This window comes from Microcebus murinus, chromosome 8 (genome assembly GCF_040939455.1).
Source record: "Microcebus murinus isolate Inina chromosome 8, M.murinus_Inina_mat1.0, whole genome shotgun sequence".
Taxonomy (NCBI): Eukaryota; Metazoa; Chordata; class Mammalia; order Primates; family Cheirogaleidae; genus Microcebus; species Microcebus murinus.
This window is the reverse complement of record NC_134111.1, coordinates 65186141-65198328: the sequence shown is the minus strand read 5'-3', so window position 1 is coordinate 65198328 and position 12188 is coordinate 65186141.

The following is a 12188-nucleotide window of genomic DNA, read 5'->3' as shown; positions in this document are numbered from 1 at the left end:
TTTCTCTTCATTTATAAATATTGCCTTCAGGTAGGAGAACAGATAAAACCTTAAATAAAAGCTAAATTCTTGGCTTAGAATTCCAAAATAAGATCTTTATAGTATTGCTTTCCTTCCTAAGATCTAGGTACCACTCAAGGAGAAGTATGGTTTTATTTCAGTTCCAAAGGGTCTGATTTAGAAAACTGAAAGCCCAAGCTCTGTGATATACCATTGACCACTTTAGGGCAGGGGAAGAAATAAGCCCCTTTCTTGTGTAGGGTAAGAAAAACTTCTTTCTACCCTCTTAGGTTCTATAGCTAGGCCTGAGAATTAAACTAACATAAGGCAGAGTAACAGGAGAAAAGCAAAAAGTCTTATTTAATATTTTTACATGCATGGGATCCTTTATAAGAAAAATGAAGACCTGAAGAAGCTGTTAGGTCCCAAAACTTACATGCCTTTTAAAACAAAGAATGATAAATTATGGGGATGTGACAAGACAAAGGGGCTTGGGTTAGGGGAAGTAAATTGTGAGACAGAGACTAGGAAATATACGGGAGAAACTAGTGGAAGATAAGGGTTATTTTAGTAGATTTATTTGTATAGATCTATTTCAGTGTCAACTCCCAGTCTCCAGTGTTAAGAATGTTCTTTTCTTCCTCTTTCGGGAAGGGTACTTTTCTCATGCGAAATTGTTATGACTTGCTTTTAGATAAGACCAATGGGGAGGTCAGAAAGTCCTTCCTGCATTTGCTATTTCTCAAATGCTTTCAGCTCAAAATAATTTTTATACCAGAGTGGCATACTTTGAGGTGGCATATTCTGATCATCTACATTTGCAAATGTCATACTAAATACTAAGATAAGATGAATGATTCTCTAACTTTAGACTTTTAGACCTTTGAAGGGTATTTGGGGAAATATTTCATGACAGGGAAATGTAGGTAACAGCTATTAGGTTTATTGTCTCTACTTCCCCATGCCTTAGATTTGGCTTTCAAAGTACTTAAAGCATTTACCAAAGGATTAAAGAGGAGAAAATGGCGTGACAAGGATACTGAAAGAGGAAGACTCAAAGACCTAAGATTTCCTCTATTGAAGTACAGGGAGAAAACCTAATGCCCTACCGAAGAAGTCTGATTTGATCATCATAACAGAATGGCAGAAGACATATGAGATTAACACCTCCAAAGCCACCCCAGCTTCCCCTTATCTCTTGGAAAGTGAAGAAATGATCCAGGAAAGTTCCCAATATCTACTTCCACCCCTGGGGAATGAAAGACAATTGAGAATTAAGTCAGCATACTTGCCAGGGGTTTATTTTAGTGTAGGGTACAGAGCCAAATGGTAAAGGTGGGGAGCTCAAAACGGAGAAGGAAAGAAGGGGCCTAACTAACAGGAGGAAACAGTTGAGCTTCCAATCACTATACCCTGCCCATGATAAGATGATGATGAGGAGGAGGACTACAATGATGATAGTTATAATATAGCAAAAATTTATTTTGAGCTAAGTGCTGTTTAACTAATTTACATGGAATAACTCATTTAATCCTCACGACTCTATAAGATAGACACTATTGCTGTCTCCTATTTTTTTTATTTTTATTTTTATTTATTTTTATTTTTTATTTTTTTTTTGAGACAGAGTCTTTGTTGCCCAGGCTATAGTAAGTGCCGTGGCGTCAGCCTAGCTCACAGCAACCTCAAACTCCTGGGCTCAAGCAATCCTTCTGCCTCAGCCTCCCAAGTAGCTGGGACTACAGGCATGTGCCACCATGCCTGGCTAATTTTTTCTATATATATTAGTTGGCCAATTAGTTTCTTTCTGTTTATAGTAGAGACGGGGTCTCCCTCTTGCTTAGGCTGGTTTCGAACTCCCGACCTCTGAGCAATCCGCCCACCCTGGCCTCCCAGAGTGCTAGGATTACAGGCGTAAGCCACCGCGCCCGGCCACTGTCTCCTATTTTAAAGATGAAGAAACTGATTCAAAGAGAGGTTAAGTAATTTTCCCACAGTTAATTAATGGTATACTTGGATTTTGAATAAGAAAACAAAGAATTATATTGGCCATAACATTTTTGCAGTAGCAAATATAGACAGAAGAAGCTCATACCTAGGCATCAGGTGAGATAAGACACCTCAACAAGAAGAAACCAGGATCAGATACACCTTTCTCAATGCCAGGGCAGTATGTAACTATTCTACTACTCCAGAGTTAGCAAACTTTTTCTGTAAAGGGTCAGGTATTAATATTTTAAATGCCAAAAAGCAAAATTGAAGATTCTCTTACATAGCAAGAGAAAGAAATGTCCACAAATTTTTTGTTGATGAAACTTACTTAATAATTGAGAACTTTTTTGTGGAATAGCTATATAATGAAATACTACCTAATAATAAAAAGGAATGATCTACTGATACATGCAACAGGAATAAATCTCAAAAACATTATTCTAAGTAAAAGAGGCCTCACACAAAAGCTACATACTGTATAAACCCATTTATATGAAATTCTAGAGAATATATCCTAATCAATAGTAATAGAAAGCTGATTATGGTTACCTGGGGCCAGGAGTGACAGAAGGGGTTGTCTGCAAAGGAACTTGAGGAAACTTTGGATGATGGAAATGTTCTGTATCTTGGTTGTAGTAGAGGTTATGCAGGTGTATATGTTTTTCAAAACTTACCGACCTTGGGGAAGCCACCTGACATGTCATGAGGACACTTAAGCAGCCCTGAGGAAAGATTTCCAGTTCCAAAATGGCACTTCTCCCTTTGGGCACTCCTGATGTTTCCTGTGGATTGAAGCAGGGACAGGTCTCCTGCTAGGGACCTGTGATAGTGGCAAAGCTGTCCACCTTGATCTCACATTTTCCACTGTAGAAAATATGAAGGTCTGGATTTTAACAAGATCCTAACCAAATCACATGCATATCAAAGTATGAGAAGCACTGCTTCTTTTTAGTGTTTTTAAAATATAATTCTAGTAAGAAAACAATACATATTACATATCTGAAAGTCTGTGAGCCTTTGGGCATGTGTATTGACAAGTCTAACAGAGTCACTCATATATATGACTTTCAGAAACTTGTTATTGGTATCTAAGACAAACACATAAAACACACAAATAAAATATGAAGACATATACATGTGGATAGTTCTAATTCTTATTTTAAAATTATCTTCTTTGGATATAAAATATTCATTATTTTATAATCTTAGACTATAAAATGATTTTTAAAAATTCCTTGTTTAAGCATTTTCCAAAAGAGCAAATGTAGCACATCTAAAAACTGTTCTGTCTTCTGTACAAGGATGTACCAGTGATTAGTAGAGATTAACAGATGATCATCTTCATGCATGTGATCAACAAGACCAAAAGGTCACCAGGGTTTTAGTTTACCATATGCTACAAAATTCATGTAGCAAACCTATTTGGCATGTGCTTTCAATATTATACACACATTTCAATCAACAAATTAGAAGCTAAAAAAGAAATCACTCCCTTGAATTTCTATTAACATTTGTGCAATAAGTATTAGGAACATGAAGACTTTTTCTTTGTTATGAAAAAAATATGATAAAGACATTTTCAAAATCAGAGAAAACTAATTTATATAATTATTTTAAATATGTTATAAAGAGTAATAAATAACATTCTATTATTAAAATCAGATAGCTGTTCACTTTATAATCATCTCCTATAACTAATTACTGCAACCATTTGGGCCTTCTAGACTACATTTGAAATTAAATTATATTTATGTAACTATTATTTTAGATAAAGAGTTTCACACTTTCACTGATCTGGTCAGTTCTAAGTTACTATTTTAGGCTCTTATTAAAATCTTTAAAATAAAGAAAATGTTTAAATCTCTTTTCCATATTTATTTCATCAATGTGAGCTCAAAAAGAGCAACTTCTCCTTTTCAGACAATCTTTTCCAGAATTTCTTGATTCAGTTTGTATCTTTTTGCACACATGCTAGTTCTAAATATATATCTGAACTCTAAATGACTTCTGTTCATATTAATAGTCCAAAACAAGCTATTTAATCTTCCTTACAACAAGCAACAATATGCCAAAACACTTGCTCTGCATTTTGGTACTTTAATGAAAAGCCCCTATAAACACTGAAAAAATAATTACAAAACAGTCATTCCTTCATTAATATTGTGTTCTCTATTAAATATTTATTTATTATTCACTTTAAGACACATTTGAATTTGTGAAAACATAAGTTATATTCTATACATTCTTTTATAGTCATATAACCTATATGATCTCTAAAAAGAAAAAATTATTAATGATATAAAAACAATAAAAGGGGTTATATTTAAAACTAATGTGTTTCTCTGGGAAATATGAATAGAAGATTATGTAAAATCATATATAAACAGAAATATTAAAAAGGCATTCTTAAAATTCTAGGTTAAATGTAGGCAATTGGAGGACCTATAAGTCATAGTGTAATAAGCCCTGATTTTAAAAATTCAACCATAAATGTTTAACTCTAAAAGATACCCTTTCAAATTTTAATGTAAAAAATGAAAAAAAATAGAAATCATTAATGATGCATGAGCCAGAAAATTAGTTTAGAGTAAAAGCCAATTATAATTATGGAATCTGCATCTGTTCATTACAACTTTGTCAGTTTTCCAGGATATGAGGCTAGGCAGTTTTTACAAATGACGTAAATGGAAATGTGTTTAGAAACGGCTAAACAATGTGTGCAACATGCAAAAAATGTGATGTTACAGCTAAAAAGGAATTCACTCTTCTTCACATTACTATTTATACAGACTCTTCTTGGTTCTATTTCTATGGACATGTTTCTTACTCCATATAATTTTGTCATTAAGACACTGACTCAACATTCTTTGAATGTTTGAAATTTCCACTATTCTTTCTAGTAGAATATGAAACATTTCCTACCAAGGTATATAGAATGGCTTACAAAGAATTTAAATACTTTAGAAAATTGCATTAAATGTCTCTGATAAGTGTCTCTGATAAGTGGCAAATGTTTAGATGAGTGATTTTCTTAAGGCTATTTCTAATTCATGTGCTCGGCTTTTGGGGAAATCAATGGACATACCATATTTAGCTGGGGAGAGGCTATGCAGGTTAGTGAGGAAGAAAATTCATTTTGAGTGTATCAGGGAAACCAAAAATGACAACGGGATACAAAATAATAACAAAGAAATCAGCTTAAAGAAACTTAAGCAGCTTCTCTAAAGATCACATAAGCATTTCCCACAGTCCCTTAGAAATTGATAAAAATGGGTTTATCATTAAGTAAGTTTCAAAAAATGCTAGATATTCTTCCACCTCTAAGACATCCACAGTGTACAATTAACATAGTAAAGGCTCTGTGAGCAAAGCACAGGAAAGAAACCAACCTGATTTTTGTACATGAAATTCCCACCTCTTTTTACAAATTTCAATCCACATAGTTTTACACAGAAGACAAGTTAGAAATACTTTGATAATTAGAGATATTTAGGCAGCAAAATGTTAAAAGTAAAAATGACCCACATGTGAAAAATGACTAAGTTTAAAAGTGATCTAAAAGAATTGAACATACAAGAAATAGGGAGTTGAGCCCTTTCCTGGCTATCATTCATTCAACAAATATTTACTGAGCACTGTGCCGGACATAATGCTAGGCACTAGGTACACAGTTTTAATTTTCTAAGAAATTGTTCCCACCTCTACCTTCACATTCCCTCTCCCCAAAAAGACTAGGAGCCTTTTTGAGAGATATTTCTGTTATATGAATAAACTGCGAATTTCAACCCTAATATAGTGTTAACCTTGTTTCACAAGCAATGACACTAGTAAAGGCTTAACTTAAGCAAGCAAATAACTAAATGCTGATTATATGACAAATTCTTCTCAAAATTGAAAAGTGAATAAATTTTGAATGTATGCCCAAGTTAAACAGTAACAAAGTGATGTTAGTGAAAACACATTGTTCTCAATCATGGGCAGGAGATATAGGATAATCTAAAAGTGGAATATAGGTAACCATATAATGAATAATCTGCTTTTGGGGATCATAATGATGATTCAAGTACTTTAAATACTTTAAGATATTCAGCTGATAAAGAATGACATAACCCATATGGATTGTTTTTTTTTTTTTTTAAGACAGAGTCTCATGATGTCACCCCAGGTACAGTGTAATGGCATCATCATAGCTCATTGCAACCTCAAACTCCTGGGGTCAAGCGATCCTCCTGCCTCAGCCTCCCAAGTAGCTAGGACTATAAGCACATGCCCCAAGGCCTAGCTAGTTGAGACAGTGTCTCACTCAGGCTGGTCTCAAACTTCTGAGCTCAAGCAATCCTTCCGCCTCGGCCTCCCAAAGTGCTGAGATTACAGGCATGAGCCACTGTGCCGGGCCAATATGGCTTTTAATTAAATGTTACAAATACTGTGAATAACCCCTATTTTACCAGGAGACAGGTCTAATCTGAATAAAAACCAGCCTGAAGGGCTCTCACTGGTCAAATCTGGGATAATGTAGCATCAAAATAACTAATGATAGGAATAGAAAGAATCCATGAGTTCCTATCAATAGAAGTAAATAAGGGCGAAGAAAAAGTTCTTTTTTAAAAATAGAATTCCAACTAATAAATGTGGTATAAATGGTAGAATTAGGGGGAAAAATCACCTTTTGGCATGCAATAAAAAGAAAGACTGAGAAGTTATCTCAGACTAGAGGAGACTAAGACATGACAACTAAATACAATAAGGGATTCTGGACCAAAATGAGAACAGTGGGATATTAGGCAAAATTTGGAACAATTTTTTTTCTTTTGCTATGAAAGATATTATTTGGAAAACTGGCAAAATTTAAATAAGGTCTGTAAATTAGTCAATAATATTGTATCAATGTTAATTTCCTGTTTTCCATAGTAGTACAATTATTATATTATGATTATGTAAGATGTTAACATTTCGGGTGAAGGGTATATTATTTTTGTAACTTTAAAAATATCCAAATTAATTCAAAAATTTAAAAAGGAAAAAATCATTCTACAAATCACCTAATAATTATTTCAAGTAAGAGTCATCATCAGTAGATGCTAAAACTAGTGGATGAAAGTATGAGAAACAATATATTCACACAGTCTTAAAGTATCTCCCCACAAGATATTAATTTTAAGGTAGAAAATAGTTTCTACAACTTTACAGTAGAGGAATCTGATAGGTCAATGTTAACATTAACATTGAACAATTGATATAATGGGCCTTCAAATATAATGTACCAAAAAAGACACAATAACATTTCTATAGTATTTTTTCTAAAAATCCAATATCTGAAAATAATCTTGAGGAAACACCAAATTCAAAATGAGGGATAATCTATAAAATAACCAGCCTGTAACTTTTTAAAAATGTTAAGGTCCTGAAAGACAAATTCTGAAAACCATACCAGATTAAAGAAAACTAAAAAGACATGACAACTAAACTTAACATGTGATCATGAAATGGATCCTGAAATAGAAAAATCATTTTTTCTTTGGTATAAAGGATGTTAGTAGGATAACTGGCAAAATTTGAACGTCCAGAACATTATTAATAGAACTTTCTGCAATGATGGAAGTGTCTATATCTGTGCTATCCAATGCAATAGCCACTGGACTGCTGAGTGCTTGAAATGTGACCAGTGTGACTGAGAAACTGAATTTCTAATTTACTTAATTTAATTTAAATTTAAATAGCCAAACGTGGCTAGTTGCAAGCATACTGGATAGCACAGGACTCAGTACTGTATTAATGTTGATTTACTGATTTTGATAATTGTATTGAGACTGCATGAGAGACTGTCCTTATTTTTAGGAAAAACACACCTAAAATTTTAGAGGTGAAGGGATATCATGGGTGCAATTTAAAAACTTTATAAAATGTTCCAGAGAAAAGAATTAAGCAAATATAGTAAAATGTTAATATTTGGAGAATCTGGATGAAGTGCATATAGAATTTTTTGTACTATTTTTGTAACTTTTTTGTAAGTTTACCATTATTTCAAATTTAAAGTTAAAAAGAGAAAAGAATAGTTACATAAAATCAATGTTATTCTAAGACAGCTGTAAATATAAAGATATTAACCAAGTTCCTATTTATCACCATATTTTTTACTTAGTTCTTGACATGTGAGTGTTCAAATGAAATATTAGTTCAATTTTCATTAAAAAAATGAATGTCATAGGGTGACATCTCCTCTGTCACCCTATAAACAAAATATTCACTCTCTGACCAAAAGTGTATAATATGTTAAGCTACTGTAAACTTTTATAGTTTGCAGAGAAGGAAAAAGGGTAGAACTCAGATTTCAGCCTGAGTACTGAATATTAAAAGCAGCAAAGTTATGTGAAAGTTAAGGTGATTGAGGAAAGCATAAAAAACATTTTGTTGTCCATTTCTGAGGAGATGGAACATATACTGTCATTCCCACAGAATAAAAGGAGTGAGACTTAGTGGGTTCATCTTTGGGAAAATAATTGAGAAAAAATGCCTGTATGTTGTGCCTATATGTGATCAAATATCAATGATGAATAATACAAAAGATGAACCAAAAACTTATAAATGAAGAGGAAAAAGCATCTACAGTAATTTCAAATCAGATTTCTCTTTTTCCATATACTACTTAATCCAGTATAATCAGGTCTCCACCATCACATCATGAACCTATTCTCAGAAAGATTTATAAATGTACTTTTCACTGAATCTAATAAATACTCCTTAGTTCTTGACCTATTGATAATGTTTGATAATACACATACTTCCTTCTTGAAATGTTCTTTTCTCCCAGCTTTAATGATGTATACTTTCCTGATTTTCCTCTCTCTGCTCTGCTTCTGGTATCCTTTGCATACTCCTCTTCCTTTATTCATCTCTTTATTGACATTTCTCAAGATTCTGTCCTAGACCATCCTCTCTTCTCATTATACATGCTGTTCTTGGGTAATCTCACCTCTCATTCCTGGCTCCAAAAACCATGTACTGCACACATGAAAATGAATCCAAAGATCACTCTATCCTAAACTGTTCCTGAGATCCATACCCACAAACAGATCTATGAATGCATCCACTTGGATGTCTTTCAGGAACCTCTAACTCATGTCAAAAACTAAGCTTATTATCTCTGATCCCTGTGGCTACTATCTCCCCTCAAACTGCTCTTTTAATAACTGCCACCACCATTTGCTCAAGATACGCACATCATAGCCTTCTTGTACTTAGAACCTGAGATAGTACTTAAATAATATGATCAGGGGCCATCTTAAACAGAGAAATCATCAACAAAAAGCATAAAAATGTGAAAAGCATGGCACTAAATATATTGTAAAAAGGATACTTGTCAACAACATGAGAACTGAAACAAGAAGACAGGGCCTTGTTTGACCTCAGCTGAGAATATGTGCACTGGGGCAACTCAATGTTTTCACTGCACTGTGTATGTCCACAGATGACTGTGAAAGTACAGTGAGTATTAATTTTGGGGTTACAAATTTTAGCAAGAAGGCAAAATTTCAGGTACAGAATTTGCCAACAGGCATCAACTGTTTCTGCTGAATCTACCTACTTCTCTCTTTCTCCTATCTAGTATAGACATCTGTTGTATCTGTTCTGGATTAATACAATAGTTTTCTAAATGGTCTCTTCAAGTCTTGCTCTCTTTGGATGCATTCTGTGACTATCTGGCAGAATTGTTTCTTCTAAAATCTGACATAATTCCTATTCAAAATGTTTCAATGAACAGCCACAGCAAAAGTATGAACACCTTGACAAAAGTTACAATGATCTGATCCTTTCTTGCCTCTCCAACTTCATTTCTTGCTATTACTCTTTCCTCTGCTGAGCTTCAGGCAAACAGAACTTTAAGGTTTCTTTTATTATTGGGCTTTAATATTTGCTATTTCTTCTGCCAAGTTCATTCTTCCATCTTTACCCAGCTAGTTCATTCTAAATCTTCACATTTATACATTAGTGTTACTTCTTTCAGAAACTTTCTGCTATGTACTCACTCAGCATCCTATACCTCCCTTATCTCTCTTAACAATTCATTGTGATTTTATTTTAACTCTCTTTACTGTAATGAATTGTTAGTTCCATGAGGACGGAGGTAACTATCACCCTTGCCCCAGAGCCTAACCTAGTACTGTGTTTCCCCAAAAATAAGACCTACCATAAAATAAGCCCTAGCAAGATTGCTAAGCATTTGCGCAATATGAGCCCTACCCTGAAAGTAAGACCTAGTGATGGGCGTGGCTACGCGGCATATCTGCACAACACATGCATTTCATCGCAGAGTGGTAAAGAAGACGAGCAGCCCTTCTCATCTGCCCCACGACAGCTCTATTGTTTGACAAGAGAGATTGGGGCCAATGGTTCTAAAGGAAATAGAGTCCCAAGAAATTCAGGATGGAATTTGGGGTTTGGAGAGTTATGATGATGTTCCAGGAGAAGACGACTTAACTATATTTGAATAAATGTAGATTGTTGTACCTTACTTAAAAAAAATAACACATCCCCTGAAAATAAGCCCTAGGGTATCTTCTTGAGGAAAAATAAATATAAGAGCCTGTCTTATTTTCAGGGAAACACGGTATTTTGCACATCTAGGTGTTCATAATACCTGTTTAATGTTAGGTGAACAAATGAACAGTTCTCAAAATGTGTGAGAAGGCCGTATATCTGCTCATTTCCTTGACTGCACATGTTCTAATTTTAATGATGTTGTTCTTTTTACTCAAACTAATTCTAGGTCCTACCAGCTCTCTGTTTTTCATTATCAAGTGTTCCCTCACTACGGAAACATTCCCATTAGCACGTACATATGCTCTATTATTGCCCATCTTGAAAATAGGAAGGAAGGATGGAATCCTCTCACAATTCCCCATCCTTCTTGACAATTGCTCATTTCTTTGCTTCTTTTTAAAGAATTTAGGATTTTATTTATTTATTCTTTTATTTCAGTAGATTTTGGGGGTACAAGTGGTTTTCTGTTAAATGGATGAATTGTATAGTGGTGAAGTCAGGGCTTTTAGTGTACCCATCACCCAAATAGTGTACACTGTACCCAAAAGGTAGTTTTTGATCCCACCTCCTCCTCCCACCCTCCCCACTTCTGAGTCTCCCAAGTCCATTATACCACTCTGTATCACCATGTATAGCCATTGTTTAGCTCCCACTTATAAGTAAGTACATGCAGAATCTATTTTTCTGTTCCAGAGATAGTTCATTTAGAATGAGGGCTTCCAGTTCCATTCAAGTTGCTACAAAAAACATTATTTCATTCTTCTTTATGGCTGAGTAGTACTCCATGGTGTATACATATATATCTATATATCTGTATATATCTATCTCACATTTTCTTTATCCACTCATCAGTTGATGGACACTTAGGTTGATTCCATATCTTTGCAATTGTGAACTGTGCTACAATAAACACAGGAGTGCCAGTGACTTTTTGATGTAATGTTTCTTTTCCTTTGGGTAGACAACCAGCAGGAATCTACTCTTAGTACTTTGAGGAATCTCCATACTGTTTTCCATGAAAGTTGTACTAATTTACATTCCCATCAACAGTATATAAATGTTCCTTTTTGCCATATCTGTGCCAACATCTATTATTTTTTCATTTTTTATTTAAGCGGATTTAGGGGGTACAAATGGTTTTTTGTTACATGCATAAATTGCCTAGGGAAGAAGTCTAGGCTTTAATTTATCTGTCACCTAAATAGTGTACATTGTACCTGATAAGTAATTTATCTCTCTCCCACTCTCCCCCTTCTGAGTCTCTAATGTCCATTAAGTCACTCTGTGTGACCAGGCATATTTATTGCTTAGCTTCCACTTACAAGTGAGAACATGCAATATTTGTTTTTTTTGTTCTTGGGTTGCTTCACTTAGGATAATAGCTTCCAATTCCATCTAAGTTGCTGCAAAAGTAGAATGAACAATTTTTGATATCACAACAAAGTGACTATAATCAATAATAAATTAGAGTATACTTTAAAATAACTAAAAGAGTGGAAATGAATGTTCCTAACACAAAGAACATTAGATAAATGACTAAGGTGATGGATACCCCAATTACCCTTATTTGATTAATGTCACATTGTATCCCTGTATCAAACCATCACATATACCCATAAATACACACACCTATTATGTGCCCATAATTAAAAATA